The 16,596-nt window shown below is 45.6% G+C and overlaps 1 protein-coding gene across 1 annotated transcript in view; it reads left to right on the top strand.

Moving 5' to 3' along the window:
* LOC120928899 (teneurin-4-like) overlaps positions 1 to 16,596 on the top strand; it is a 527,362-nt gene that overhangs the window by 96,696 nt on the left and 414,070 nt on the right. The window contains exon 2 of the mRNA XM_040339966.1: positions 12,234 to 12,350. The gene's annotated coding sequence lies outside the window, so the exon portion shown is untranslated. The remainder of the gene's footprint in view (positions 1 to 12,233; positions 12,351 to 16,596) is intronic.

Here is a 16,596-nt window from a genome sequence, read left to right as displayed (position 1 = left end):
AGGAAGTCCTGTCTCCTGCACTGCCATTGGACGACTGTTCTGTCCATCATTGGAGGCGGGACTTTCGATTAAAGAGGCTGCCGAGAGTTTCTCCTGTATGTCTGTTTGCAATGGTGAGTCTGCATTCATGTCAATGGGGTTTGCAGCATTAATGGCACTTGTGAGGCTGTAGATGGGCACTGATTAGGCTGCATTGATGGGCACTGACCCTTATTTTGCTTCACAGTTATTTATTTAAAATTTAAGATTTTTTCCTGAAACTTCCTTTTTAAAATTAAGGTGTGTGTTATAAGCCAATAAATACGGTATATCGAAATAACACGCCCAAGCTCATCTCTTCACCACACACAGCCACAAAGGCAAGATAATTCTTGTTGGGCCGTGTATTAGTACTCAAATGAACACACTTACAGTATGTACACACGATCATTTTTCGGGTTGTAAAAAACAAAGTTTTTTTTTAATATGTCATTAAAGCAGGGGTTCCGCGGAAAAACATTTTTTTTTTAAGTGTATCCACCGCTCTTCATATAATTAAGTTTGTACTCACGTGTCTCGTTTTTGTATCCCTCCGCATCAACATTCGGCCTTAGAGAATGGTTTATAAAAAAGTGTCCTGTATAGATCCATCTTACTTGTGGGCACTGTGAAGCCCACAAGCAAATACTTCCGGGATACAGGGGCAAATCACGCGATAGTTCTTCTTGTTCGGTACAGAATCGTCTCCTGGGCAGCGTCACGCTGTGCTCCCAGGAGACACTGGGGCGATCGGAGATAAACCGACACGCCCACTCCCGCGGGAGGTGAACCAGGAAGTGCCTCCTTCGGACAAGACAAACACGGTATGGCATTAATATATACATTTTTGCATAGCCAACTTTAAGTATATACACTGAGCCGGTGTGATTAAGCAAGACTTTGAAATGAGGGCGAACCTCCGCTTTAAAAAGGATTGTGTGTGGGCTTCAAAGCATTTTACGGGTTCTTAAAAACGGTCAATTTTTTCACGATGTTTTAAACGTTGTCGTTTTTCGGGTTGTAAAAAATGGTCGTGTGTGGGCTTTAACGACGTGAAAAATCTGCGCATGCTCAAAAACAAGTTATGAGACGGGTGCGCTCGTTCTGATAAAACTAGCGTTCGTAATGGAGTAAGCACATTCATCACGCTGTAACAGACAGAAAGGCGTGAATCGTCTTTCACTAACAGGAAATCAGCTAAAGCAGCCCAAAGGGTGGCGCCATCCGCATGGAACTTCCCCTTTATAGTGACGTTGTACATGTTGTACGTCACCGCGCTTTGCCAGAGCATTTTTTTTTCCGCGATCGTGTGTAGGCAAGTCCGTTTTAATGACTAAGTTGAAAAAAACGTTGTCTTTTCTCTAGAAAAACTTTGTTTTTTACAACCCGAAAAATGATCGTGTGTAAGCGGCATTAGACCGGATTTTAATGGTTCAAAGAATGTCAGGCAAAATGGTCGGCCCTCACGCATGTTCACTTCATCAAATCTGTCCCTCTTTGAAAAAAGTTTGGACACCCCTGCTTTACAGCATTTCCTCACCTGCCTAAAACTTTTGCATAGCAGTATATATATATATATATATATATTGTGACAGGAAGTCAGGTAAATCCGTGGGTGTTGTCACAGATGGGAGATACATTTCTGCCTTGTTTAGACAATACACCAATTATTATCAGGCGTCGGCTGCAGAAGTAGCCAGAAAGGTTTAAGGGCGTTGGAAAACTTCAGCTGTTCAGAATGAGGCAATTAAGGCCTCTATAAGTAATCCAGAGGATTACTACTGATTTCTGCATCCTGAGGCTTTTTGAGTGAAGGAGAGCAGTGAACAGAAATACTTCTGAAGAGGTGATGTGCTGTTTGATTTTTCTGTGTGATAAAAATCAAAAAGACTATTGTTTTTCTGCTGTATGACCAGCACTGTCTGCTCAGCAGTAGGCTGTGCCAGACTCCATAGATAGGTTCCTGTGTTGTGAAGGTAGACGCCCCAAGTGGCTAGGGTTTATTTTATGTTTGATTTTGTTTATGCTGTTTGGATGCTTGCACTTGTTTCCAGCAAGATGGAAGAATAAACCAAAATCTTTGTTTTCAACCGTCTTCGGCTGTTTCTCTGTATCGTTTCGTGTGTAGTGAACACATCCAGGGGGTCACACACCCCCGCTACCGAGCTAACCCCTTACAACAGGGGTGGCAAACACAAGGCCCGCGGGCCGAATCCGGCCCGCCAAGCCTTGTCATGTGGCCCGCCAGCCTCCACCGCTTGTGCCAGTGCTGCCCGCTCAGGCCGCACAGCGGGAGGTAAGCGGCGCCCGCGGCCTGGACAGGGTTAACACAAGTCGTGGCCGCCGCTCACCTACCGCTATGCGGCCGCTCCTGTGTCATCTCCGGGCTCCGACGCGGCTGATTGGCTGAGCTGTGTGTCTCTCTCACACACAGCTCAGCCTCAGAATCCACGCTGACAGTTCAGCTTGGACACTACTGCTCCTCTTCCCGCCTCTCTACACTGTGTGGCATGCCCACACCCCCTGTGTCTTCCCCGCTCACACATCCCTGGGAAAATGTGAAGGAAGATGCAGGCAGCCCGCCCCTGACCCTCCATCCTGGGGTGAGTAAGCTCACCCTCTCCCACCTCCAAGTGTATATATTAAATTAATTTAAGGGGTGCTCTGTGGACTCTGGTGCAAGAGGGGGGCTTTGGTGGTCAGAGCCCACCTTACATCAGAGTTTCCCCTTTACATCCGAGTCCACAGCATTACAAGGGGGTCTATGCGGACTCTGATGTAATGGTGCTCTGTGCGAACTCTGATGTAATAGGGGTCTGTGCGGACTATGATGTAATGGGGGTCTGTGCGGACCCCTGAATTCCTGCACTGTGTACGTAGCATAATCCTGACGAAATCCTGAGCTCTGCATTCTGTATGTAGTGCGATCCATATACAACTGGCCCTTTGAGGGCAACCACACTGCTGATGCGGCCCTCGATGAATTTGAGTTTGCCACCCCTGCCTTACAATATATATATATAATGTTGTTGTTTTTTTCAACCAATGTCATTATGCTTTCACTTTAAAATCAGGCAAATATATAAAAGAAATAAATAATCCAAATGGAATTGCACTTAATGGAAAATGGAAGAGAAAATATAATTCATTCAGGCTTCTGCAGCATAGAGATTCTAAAAATAAAGATTAGTTTAGGCTGTGGCAGCACAGAGCTTCTAAACTGTAACACAAATGTCAGTGTAACAGCAATTAAAAAGGTTAGCAAACCAAAGCTGTTACAATATATTAAGTCAGCTGGGTGCAGGTATCAGATTGTATCACTATATAAGAATGTAAATATAATGTGATACAGCGCTATTTACACAGCGGTGTGAGAGAAAGCACAGACTAAAATGACACCTCGAGAGATGTATGTTATAGAAAAACACTTGATTTATTATCATATAATCGTCACTCTATATATTCCATAAATGGCTTGGAAAACGTTTTAAAGTGACATCTGTGCGTAAAAGAAAAAAAAATCCTACTGCAGTTGGTACTTGCCTCTTTGGCGGCCCAGGTCTTCTGTCTTTCCTCTATTCTAGCACTTCAGTCTACGTCAGAATCTTCAACATTTGACACTTTCAGGAGTCCCCTCCCCTGCGGTTCCTTCCTTCTTCCCCCAACATCACTATAAGACATTAAAGAAAAGGGGTGATCTCTAATGCCGCACATCCACAAAATCCTGTAGAGGTGAACAAAGTGGCAACCTCAGCCTGCACGCCTACCAGGCCATGCCCCCAACGTGTTTCGCTCTGGCCCCTGGAGCTTTGTCATGGGGAATCACTATAGGACATAATAGTGACATAGGGGTCAGCAGATGGAACCAAAGCAATGCCAAGGAGGGACACAGGAATTTCACACCCCTGGAAATGTCTGATGGAAGCTGCAGTACCTGAATTAAGCAAAGTTAGGATACATGGGGCCACCAGGGAGGTGAACATAATACCTCTTGTTTTGCAAAGAATAGCCATTTAAATTTTTTGGGTGTTGCAAAAAACAAAAGCTTAGCTCCACACCCTGGCTATTATCATCATGCAGCAGGTGTCGATTCCACATCTGAGCTTCTGTCAACCCCATGCACTTGCTCAAAAAGGTCAATGCAGACATCTTTTTCATAATCCTCAATTTCCCCCTGGACAGGATATACGGGCATTTAAATGGTGGACAAACAAGGGTTTATTTAGAATTCTATGGGTCCTTTAATGCCGCGTACACACGATCAGTCCATCCGATGAGAACGGACCGATGAAGCTGACTGATGGTCCGTCGCGCCTACACACCACCAGTTAAAAAAACGATCGTGTCAGAACGCGGTGACGTAAAACACAACGACGTGCTGAAAAAAACGAAGTTCAATGCTTCCAAGCATGCGTCGACTTGATTCTGAGCATGCGTGGATTTTTAACCGATGGTTGTGCCTACTAACGATCGGTTTTGACCTATCGGTTAGGAATCCATCGGTTAAATTTAAAGCAAGTTTTCTTTTTTTTAACCGATGGTTAAATAACCGATGGCGCCCACACACGATCGGTTTTGACCGATGAAAACGGTCCATCAGACCGTTGTCCTCTGTTTAACCTATCGTGTATACAAGGCCTTACAGTGTCCGATTGTATCAATAAATTGGAGATGCCCCTTTCTGAAAGATTCAGACTGCACCAAATCTGACACCTTTTGCATTTGGAGGTCTAATGCCGCGAACACACAACCGTTTTTCGGGTTGTAAAAAATGAAGTTTTCAGGCTCTAGAAAAAACAACGTTTTTTTCAACTTGATCATTAAAACGGCCTTGCCTACACATCGTGAAAAAAAAAATGCTCTAGCAAAGCGTGGTGACGTACAACATGTACGACGGCACTATAAAGGGGAAGTTCCATTCGGATGACGCCACCCTTGGGGCTTCTTTAGCTGATTCCGTGTTAGTAAAAGACGATTTGCGCTTTTCGGTCTGTTACAGCGTGATGAATGTGCTTACTCCATTACGAATGGTAGTTTTACCAGAACGAGCGCTCCCGTCTCATAACTTGTTTTTGAGCATGCGTGTTTTTCCACGTCGTTAAAGCCCAGACATGACCATTTTTTACAACCTTAAAAATGACAACGTTAAAAAACGTAGTGAAAAAATAGAGCATGTTCTAAAAAAAAATTGGCAATTTTTTTTTAACCCGAAAAATGCTTTGAAGCCCACACACGATCGTTTTTAATGACATAAATTTATTTTTTATTTTTTTGGAACCCAAAAAACGGTCGTGTGTACGCGGTATAAGCCTGACCCCCCACAAATTACTGTTTATAAGCACTCTAGCAGAGACCTCTGAAAAACCCTCCTCTGCATTAAAGTTGGGAACTGGATTTGGAGATCACCTGGGAAGCTGACACCTGGTACAGACTTTTTCAAAGGTCATTTAAGGGATTTATGAATGTCTCACTGATGGAAGTGAATGTCAAGTTATTCACTCGTTGGTACCTGGTCCCATCCCAACTGGCCAACATGTTCCCGGGGCTCTTCTCTATGCTTTAGGGGTTGTGACCACGTGGGTTCACTCTACCACATATGGTGGGAATGCCCCATAGAGGGCAATAGGGGCTTTTGGAACAGAATCTTTTGTGTGCTGCGCATAGTCACCGGCCTTGCAGTACGTCTTACTCAATAGCAAGCAGGCAGGAGGCTCTAAGTACCTACAGAAACTCATTCATTTTATATTGCTAGGGGCTAAGATTAACTTAGCCCAAGCATGGAAGCAACCAACAGTGTCATATGTTGCAGCTAAACTAAAGATATCTTGGGTAATGGCTCAGGAAAAGATGGTCAGCACTCTGATGGCCACCTCTAATACATTTGAGGCGGTGTGGGAACCGTGGAGTGTTTACATAAATCAGCCCATGTGAACCATAGTGCTGACTCTTACTACTCAATCCCTGGTCCTTGATTCCTCTCTGAGCGGTGCAGGGGCGGACTGACAACTCATGGGGCCCCTGGGCAATAGAAGAGTATGGGGCCCCTCTGGCTTACAGATGACCACCACGCCAGGAGGTAGTGCAGAGGCGGGCAGCTAAAATCTTGGGATATTCACATTAAAAGCATGTCATTTTCGGACATATCAGGGACAGATCTAAAAAAAACACAGATTTTTACATACTGTCCCTGGTTTTACTGAGCCTGGCAACCCGGATGGGGCCCCCTAGTGGCATGGGGCCCTCGGGCAGTGCCCGAGTGACTCAATGGTCAGTCCGCCCCTGGAGCGGTGTGCTTCTTCTCTTCTCTTTAGCTTTGTCTAAGTCACACCCTTTTCTCTTTCCTCTCTAATACCCCGTACACACAATCTGAATTTCCGACAACAAATGTTCGATGTGAGCTTTTGGTCAGATATTCTGACCGTGTGTATGCTCCATCGGACATCTGTTTTCATCGGACAAACCGATCGTGTGTACAGGGCTTTAGAAGTCAAAAGTGTTAACTGTGCAAGAGCTGGCTCAATTTCTATATCTGGAGTGCCGCCTTAATGCTGAATTCACATGAGTGCACCGGCTTGTGTTACAAGCATTAACATGCGCTGTTATGCCGTGTCCCAACCAGGGGGAATTTATCCCTGCCAACACTCCTTTCTCCAAAATCTTCTTTCTTTTAAGGTGTGCGGGATGCCCTTTCAAAATCAAAATTCATCTGCGGGTTGCGGCAATGTGCAGTAGAACGCGCATTTCACCGCACATTCCCTCAGCTCAACGGTATTAATTATTAGTAAATTAAGTTTTCGGTATTCTTCCTAATGTCATACTTACCGGCAGCACATTATTTGCACCTCCACACATTGAACAGTACATCCTGTTTCCATCCTCGAGCCATATGTCTTTTATGTTAAATAGTGTGAAATATTAAAGCAATAAATCCTCCATGATATAACAGGATCTAGCTGCCATGTAAAAAAAAATGGCATTTCCAAGCGTGGTGGAAATGTAAGATTTATATAGAGAGGGGATGTATTGCACAAAGTAATCAAACCACGTCTCATGATGATCGCCAAACCCAACTAGAACTGCTTATCAATTTTTGATATGATCATTATATATTGATATACGTTGTAAAAAAAAAAAAAAATAGGGACGTTGAGGAAAGAGGGGCTGCATGGAGAACAGCTGAATAACATAGCAAGTTCTATTTTTAGGAATGGTCGGCAATAATCGTGGACTCTGAGGAAATGTTATATTCACAAGAAATCAGCCATTTCACACCATATTTATCGAGCCCACACTTCCATACGTCCTCCTGACAAGACTGCCAAGTGACAAGCCTGAGCTGTCTAGATGTACTTTCGGTATATTTTATCTCCATCGATGGACATTAATTGGTTGTCTTCTTCAACTTTCACCAGTTTTTTTTTAACATTTAAAGAGTCAGCCAACCCAAATCTAGAAGGCACCAAGACAGGAAGACAGTAGAGTAGGGATGAGGTTAGGGCTCCCGGTTCTACTATGGTAGCCATTCTCAACCAGGGTTCTGTGGAGCCCTAGAGTTCCTCCAGAGGTTGCGAGGGGTTCCTGGAACCATGGCTTATTGATCTCCCAACTGATGGTGCCTGGAAAACTCCAGGAATAATGTCACTTGGCAAAAAACAGTTGCACTCTGACTATCTGAAGTTTGCATTCTTCCCACTGACCTGCAATGCAAACAGGGATGGACTGGCCATTGGGACTACAGGGAGTTTCCCGGTGGGCCGATGGCTCGGTGGGCCGGCTTCAGTGACAGCGGACCGCCTCCCCCCTCTGCTCCTCTGTCTCTCCCTTCCCGCAGCGCTCACCTCCTCTCCCTCCCTGCAGTGCTCACCTGGGGGGGGAACAGAGAAGCAGGGAGGACCAGAGGAGCAGGGGGGAGGGGACAGACAGCTGACTCAACAGCTATGGCCTGGGAGTTTCTCACTTCTGCCTAATCTTGTCACATTAGGGGGGCACTGAACTGATTCTTTGCCCCGGGTGAAATAATGTCTAGCTTCCCCACTGGTACTGCCTATAAGGCCGGGTACTCACGACCAAACATGTATGGTGAAAGCGGTCCGTCGGACCGTTTTCACCATACATGTCTGCCAGAGGGCTTCTGTACGATGGTTGTACACACCATCGTACAGAAGTCCGCGCGTAAACAATACGCGGGGCGTGTCCGCGGTGTCGCCGCGTCGATGACGCGGTGTCGCCGCGACAATGACGCGGCGACGTGGGCGGCCCGCCTTTAAAATGCTTCCACGCATGCGTCGAAGTCATTCGACGCATGCGAGGGACGGCGGGCGCCTGGACATGTACGGTAGGTCTGTACTGACGACCGTACATGTCCGAGCGGGCAGAATTCCAGCGGACTGTTTTAAAACAAGTCCAGGAATATTTGTCTGCTGGGAAAAGGCCCGGCGGGCAAATGTTTGCTGGAATTCGGCCCGCTCGCGCCCACACACGACCAAACATGTCTGCTGAAACTGGCCTGCGGGCCAGTTTCAGCAGACATGTTTGCTCGTGAGTATGGGGCCTTAGAGTACCAGTACCAGCCGTTTTACTGTAATAAAGTAGAATGGCTAGTGGCTAGTGAAGGGGGAGAGGGGGCTTGGGTGGCCGGAGGGTGCGGGAGTTGTCTAGCCGCCATGGGAGAGACCTGTCAAAGCGGGCCAGTCTGGATGAAGTCCAGGGCCAAATTTTTGTCCCAGTCCAGCCCTGAATGCAAAGGTGAGTTTTTACCATTGGCCACATGTGAATTGGATTTAGTAAGGGCTCCTCAAGACCTAAAAGTTATTTTAGGGGTTCCTTTGGGGTAAATAGGTTAAGAAAGCCTGTACTATGAGTTTACAGAGAATTCTTAGGAAGTTTGATTAAAACTTTACAGGTTCACCACCAAAAAAATGGTTTACTGATTTGTAGTTGCCAATTATGTGAAGGGATAGATAACCCCACTCACTTTGTATCAAAGGATGACCCAACACAAGCCATACTACTATTACCTTTTGCACCACCACCCCCTCCCTTTAGAATGTAAGCTCTACAAGCGAAGCCCTCCTGTACCTTTTGTATTAAACTGTACTGTAACGGTGTTGTTCCCCCTATAAATTGTAAAGTGATGGGTAAACTGTTGGCGCTACAGTATATAGATAGTATTATTATTATTATTATTATACACAATCAGTGTGCATTGGTGCTGTTATGAAAAGCCGACAATTGAATGCTAAAAGATCTTTACATTTTTGGACTTTAGAATTTTGCTTCTGGCATTATTAGTACATGTCCCCATTGGCAACGCCCAGCTTCCAAATCTCACTGGCACCAAGTGAAAACAGCTTTCATGTTTTTGAAAATTAGGATCCCTATCCTAGTGTGTTAGCTTTTTGAATTGAGCCAAACTTCACACCATATGGGAACTTTGATCTGCTTATGACATCATTGATAAACCCTACATTGGTGTGCGTGTTCCTGCCAGGGCCACCATCAGGGGGGTACAGGCATTACACCCGTAAGGGGCCTGAATGTTCCCAGGGGCCCGGCCGACCCCTTCTCAGCTCGCAGGTAGTTGCTAAATTGAATAGGTATCTAAACCCAATAACAATCTCGGAAGCAGAATGTTTTTATCATTAGGTTTAGAAGGGATACCTTTGTCAATATGGATTTTTAGTTTTTTTTAATCAATAAATGGTTTGTATTAAATCGCTGGTTGCTGTGTTTTATATATATATATATATATATATATATATATATATATTTATTTATATAATTACATGAATTCATTGCAACCCTATAGCAATAATATAATGTTGGAGTGGTTTCCATTGTGAGTTTTTCTAGTGTGGGCTCAGACGATCGTATGTGGTATAGAGGTCTTTCTTTTTTGCTTTTTTGCTTTTCTGTAAATTCCAATTCTCAGTTAATATGTAATTGCAAAATGTACCTAGACATAGTCCGTAGGGTTCAATATTGAGTTGGCCAACCATTTGCAGCTATAACAGCTTCAACTCTCTGGGAAGGCAGACCACAAGGTTTAGGAGTGTGTCTATGGGAATGTTTGACCATTCTTCCAGAAGGGCATTTGTGAGGTCAGGCACTGATGTTAGATGAGAAGATCTGGGTTACAGTCTCCACTCTAATTCATCCCAAAGGTGTTCTATTGGGTTGAGGTCAGGACTTTGTTCAGGCCAGTCAAGTTTTTCCACCCCAAACTCCCTCATCCATGTCTTTATGGACCTTGCTTTGTGCACTGGTGTGCAATCATGTTGGAACAGGAAGGGGCCGTCCCCAAACTGTTCCCACAAAGTTGGGAGCATGAAATTGTTCAAAATGTCTTGGTATGGTGATGCCTTAGGAATTCCCTTCACTGGAACTAAGGGGCCAAGCCCAACCCCTTAAAAACAACCCCCCACCATAATCCCCCTCCACCAAATGATTTGGACTAGACATGTGTGGTTTGTTTAGTTCCGAATAATATTCTGACAAATTTTTCATTATTCAGAGATTTTGATATATCCAAATAGCCAAATTACAGTATAAACACAGTTTATAGAATGCTCAGAATAACAGAACAAAATTTGTGAGGTCAGACACTAATGCGGGCGAGAAGGCCTGGCTCGCCTTCAGGCTGGGATCTCCTCCTCCTAGACAAGAACTGGGCAGCTCTAGGCCTTAGACTATTTATGCTCACTCCCAGCCACATCTGGGCAACTTCTCCCAGGGATTGGCTGAGACAACGTTAATATTCAGCTGCTGATTTGCTTCATCCAGCCCAGTACTTTCCAGAACTGTCCAGAAGGCAGGGCGAAGCAGTGAGACCCATAACAGCCCAAAACAATCGCAAGCTGCTCATTACCATGAAGTTAGAAATTGACCTAACCTAGATTGTCATTTTTCTGCATATCCAAGCTCATTTGAAAGACATATTTATAATGAGCTCACAGGAGAAAGAGCGTTATGATGATGCTGTTTATTAGCAGCCCAATCAGAAGAAGGGAGGCGGGACAGTGACACAAATAATTCAAAAATAAAATTTTTAAAAATATGCCCACCCTATACAACTACATATTGGCCCAGATTCTCGTATCTGGGCGTAAATCATTTAGATTACGCCACCGCAAGTTTTACAGGCAAGTGCTTTATTCACAAAGAACTTGCCTGTAAAGTTGCGGCGGCGTAGTGTAAATCCCCCGGCGCAAGCCCGCCTAATTCAAATGAGCCGGGTAGGGGGCGTGGATAATTTAAATTAGGCGGTGTTCCCGCGCCGAACGTACTGCGCATGCGCCGTCGCTAAAATTTCCCGACGTGCATTTCTCTAAATGACGTCGCAAGGACGTCATTGGTTTTGACGTGAACGTAAATGGCGTCCAGCCCCATTCACGGACGACTTACGCAAACGACGTACATTTTTAAATTTCGACGCGGGAACGACGGCCATACTTAACATTGGTTGCCCCTCATATAGCAGGGGCAACTTTACGCGTCGCAAATCTAACGTAAACGTCGTAACTTCACTGCGTCGACCTCGCGTACGTTTGGGAATTCGCGTATTTTGCTAATTTGCATACTCGACCGGGAAAACGACGGAGGCGACACCTAGCGGCGAAAAAAAAAATTGCATTTAAGATCCGACAGCGTAAGAGCCTTACGCCTGTCAGATCTAATGGTTATCTATGCGTAACTGATTCTAAGAATCAGTCGCATAGATACGACGGCCCAGATTAGGACTTACGACGGCGCACATTGCGTTGCGCCGTTGTAAGCCCTTTGAGAATCTGGGCCATTGTGTCCAGGGATAGATGTATACGAGTCACATGACACCGGGGAGGGAAAATGGCTAATTGGGGCCAATTTGGACATTTTCACCTAGGGGTTTAGACATTAATGGCTGTGTGTTGAGTTATTTTGAGGGGACAGCAAATTTACACTGTTATACAAGCTGTACACTCACTACTTTACATTGTAGCAAAGTGTCATTTCTTCAGTGTTGTCACATGAAAAGTTAGAATAAAATATTTACAGAAATGTGAGAGGTGTACTTACTTTTGTGAGATACTGCCTATATAATCTTTGGGGGTTCTGAGTATTTATTTTTTAGCAAAAAAAAAATATGTTTTTTATATGTTGAAGAGAAATGCCAGAATTGACCTGAATACGAAGTGGTTAACAAATTACTAATCACATGTGTTTTTGAATTTCCGCAGCTCTCCCTCTCGTTATTCACCGAATGAATCAATACGAAGTTCCGGATCGGGGTTAAACTTTATTCGCCATCAACGAAAACTTCGCAAACGTTTCCCCAACAGTTCTCCCAAGGCAATGTAAGTCAAAACTTTTTGTTTTCTCTTTCCGCGACGACGATCCGCCCGCCGTTTTGTCATCCGGCGGCTACGCCTGATTGCTTTTTTTTTTTTGCAAGCGGCGTGCCTTTGTTTTACATGAAATGTCACTGCCTCTGTACGGAACGCTGTGTTCTGCTCTGTTATCAGGTTCTCTCTGTCTCTCCCATCTTTGAGAAAGTAGGTGCTATATCTTGCCCCCCCCCCCCCCCCCCCCCACAAAAAAAAATAAAAAAATTATCAAACATTCTGGTTTTGGAATCAAGGCGCTTGTCAGGCTTGTCGGATCTCCATTTCAAGGGAGATAATTTCAGTTGCGCTTCCCTTGACATTTTGGCGAGTTGTCTGTGATGTGGATGTCTGTGCGAGAGGCAAGAATTAGTTTCACACTTGGATCTAAGTTTGGAAAAAAATAAAAAAGCAGTTTGGATTCTCGCATTTGGTTTTTATTTTTACATTTTTTTTTATTTCATTTTTTTCTTTGAAAGATAACGTCAGACAAAACAGAGAATGAAAGGAAAAAAAAAAAAAAAAACGACAATTGCTCACGCCGTTGGCATTTTGGTTTTTGGAACATATCCTGTCTTGAAATGTTTTTTTTTTCTTTGACCCAAAGTAATCTGAAAGTCTTCGCTGTGACAGATACGTTGTGACTGTAAATGACGTTAGCCACCGCAGAGCGTGTTATATTACCCCACAGTATACGAGCGCTGGTGCCTTTTTTTTTTTTTTGCAGATCAGCAAATGTACTGGGCAGGGATGGACTGGCCATTGGGACTACAGGGAGTTTGCCGGTGGGCCGATGGCTCAGTGGGCCGGCTTCAGTGACAGCGGAACGCCTCCCCCCTCTGCTCCTCTGTCTCTCCCTTCCTGCAGCGCTCACCTCCTCTCCCTCCCTGCAGCGCTCACCTGGGGGGAAACAGAAAAGCAAGGGGAGGACCAGAGGAGCAGGGGGGACAATAGAGGAGCATGGGGGAGGGGACAGACAGCTGACTCAACAGCTATGGCCTGGGAGTTTCTCACTTCTGCCTAAACTTGTCCCATAAGGGGGGGCACCGAACTGATTCTGTGCCCCGGGTGAAATAATGTCTAGCTTCCCCACTGGTACTGCCTATAAGAGTACCAGTACCAGCCGTTTTACTCTAATAAAGTAGAATGGCTAGTGGCTAGTGAAGGGGGAGAGGGGGCTTGGGTGGCCGGGGGGTGCGGGAGTTTTTTCCGGCCGCCATGGGAGAGACCTGTCAAAGTGGGCCAGTCTGGATGAAGTCCAGGGCCAAATTTTTGTCCCAGTCCAGCCCTGGTACTGGGAAGTGGGAGTGGGAAGGGAACGGAGTGTCAGGTGGGTTCACACTGTTGCTGTGTGTTTAAACAACACTCATTGATGCACATTATTTTGCTTTGGCCTAGATTACATGGCAGGGGGTGGTAAAATCAGGCAGTTAAATTGCAGTTTTATCGATCTCCAATTGTCTAACCACAGGTTGCGTCCAGTGGGCAGTAGCACCGCCAAATGGGACTCATTAAAGCAGGGCCTGGACAAGGGGTGGGCAAGAGGAATAGATGACCTGGGCACTGATGTAACATGAGAGGTGGGAGGGAGTGCCAAAAGGAGATGTGGGCTACAAAAGGGGCGTGGGCTAAACCAAATAGAGTAAAACTTTGGGAGTAACATGGTTTGAGAGCATTTTAAAAGACAAGCAAAACATTTTAATACGATTTGACTTGATATACAAGCGATGTCTTGATATAAGGGAAGTGTCATGTCACAGCTGAGTATAAAAGAGAAGAGAGGCGCCTCTTAGGCCCCTTCCACACTGGGGCGGTTTGCAGGCGCTATTGCGCTAAAAATAGCGCCTGCAAACCGACCTGAAACAATGGCTGCCGGGGGCTTTCACACTGGAGCGGTGAACTAGCAGGACCGCCCCAAAAGTCTTTTGGAGCGGTGAGAGGAGCGTTGTGTTTACCGCTCCTCCACCGCTTCTTCTCATTGAAAGCAATGAGAAACCGCAGCTATACCACCGGCAATGCGCCTCTGCAGAGGCGCATTGCCGGCGGTATTAACCCTTTTTCGGCCGCTAGCGGGGGTAAAACCGCACCACTAGCGGTCGAATACGCCGCAATTCCAACTGTAAATCGCTGTTAAAAATAGCGGCGCTTTACCGCCACTGCACCTCCCGCCCAGTGTGAAAGGGGCCTTAGTGTAGAAATACACTACATCTTTCCCTACATCTTTCTAGTGCATCTGCACAAGAGCTGCTGCCTCCCTATCTATTGGTGTCGGTGCGATTTTCGATTGTCATCGACTATTATTTCTGTGATAAGCGCATTTTTTTCTGTTGTTAATGTTTACTTTTATTGAAGGTACAACATTTAGCAACATATTGCTACACTTAGAGGCGCCTCTCTTCTCTTTTATACTCTGCAGCTCCTGCTGGATTTTGCTTCTAATCCCCTTGTGGAGGCTTCCATTTGTGGATGGACATGTTATGGTGACACAACCTGGTCACATTGCTATAATCTTTTTATATGGACTATAAACTGAAGGACCTATGAATACATGGTTGTAGAACGAATCATTTGAGTTTCTATTATTTCTTATGGGGAAATTTGCTTTGATATAAGAGTGCTTTGGACTACAAGCATGTTTCTGGAACGAATTATGCTTGCAATCCAAGGTTTTACTGTATTGGGCGTGGCTTACATGGTGTGTGGTTAGAGTCTGAGATGAAAGAGGGCTGGGGGGAGAAGGAAGAGAGGGATGGAGGGAGAAAGACAGGAAAAAAGACAGTAAGAAAGAAAGAGATAGGGAGGGAAGAAGGAGAGAGAAGGAAGAAAGGAAAGAAAGAAGGTAGTTAAAGCAGATAAAGATACTCCAAACACCACAGATACAGCGCGTCACCTAGATACAGCGCACTTTGTCACCACAGATGCAGCTAGTCCATGCTGCTCTGTATCAGTGATTCGGTCTCCGTGCCATATACGAAGAACAGCTCTTGTGGAGGCCGAAGGGGAAAAAAAAGAGACAGAGCCTGGGTGGCAATTAAAGCAGCTGCCAATAGAAATGGAGCAGCCACCTGGGCTCTGCCTCTTGTTTCTTCCTCACTAGAGCTGGTCTTCTGTAAAATGGCGGCGGAGAAAATTCACCAGTGATGGCCCCAGACCTCTAGCGGTGAAAAATCAGAAATTTCCTGTGACGCGGTAAGACCGGGACAAGGGTCTAAATACCGGGAATGTCCCGGGAAATTCGTGACTTTTGGCAACTATGCAGCACATCATACCACCCCTTGTCATTACATACATTCAGTGCTGGATGTGCCAGGACTGCGTTCCCACTGAAAATAAATCCGTGGATGTGCTGCAAAGTGTCACGTCACCTGTGGCCAGGTGACAAGTGCACCCCGTAGGGGTCAGGGATGCACCTCAGGGTAGTGAACCCTGTAGCCAACTGCTGCTATCTGAGAGAAAGCGTGAACCCAAGATCGCCCAGGGCGCGGAGTCTAAGACCCAGCTTTGTGTTCGCCAGAGCCTCTAGTGGTGAGGATGGCCTTCGCCGCAGCTGGGCCCAGATCGCGACCCCTGGGATCCCCTAGGTCACGCTCCACAGAGAGAGAGGGGAAGCAGCAAGCAGGACAAACGGAAGTGATGGGTAAGCCGAGGTCAGGGCAACAGGCAGACAGGGTAACCGAGGGACAGGCAAAAGGTCAAGGGCACAGGCAAACAGGAGAAGTCAGGGACGAGCCAAAAACGGTACACAGAGGGATAATCGTAGCACACTGCAGACAGGAACTTAAACAAACAACACTGTTGAACAGCACTGCAAGCCTGCAGTGCAACAGTTAATATAGACTTCCTGGGATGGCCTGGGTGGGGCCATACAGGATATAGAGGAGATAAGAAGGTAACCATAACAGAGTCAGGCCTCTTAATGGACATATGGAAACAGGTAAGCTGCCAGACTATTGCATATCCATGACACAAAGCATGTATGTTGGAAAGTTGCATTTGGGTTCCATTAGGAATAGTACCAGGTCAGAGTCAGGTAATACTATTGCTTGCCTTTAAAAGTATGTGCCAATGTATTCATGAACAGATCTGCGTTCATTTGTGTCTTTGATATCTGACGAGAATAAAATCCACCCATTTCCTGCTGCAAAGGTGTTCAGTACCAATCTGCTGAGACCTCCGATGTGCTTTTACTATATAAGCCCAGGTAATGTGGTGGAATTGC

The sequence above is a fragment of the Rana temporaria genome, chromosome 2, assembly GCF_905171775.1.
Source record: "Rana temporaria chromosome 2, aRanTem1.1, whole genome shotgun sequence".
Taxonomy (NCBI): domain Eukaryota; kingdom Metazoa; phylum Chordata; class Amphibia; order Anura; family Ranidae; genus Rana; species Rana temporaria.
Note: the sequence above shows the minus strand (reverse complement) of the source record. Positions and strands in the feature narration are given on the sequence as shown.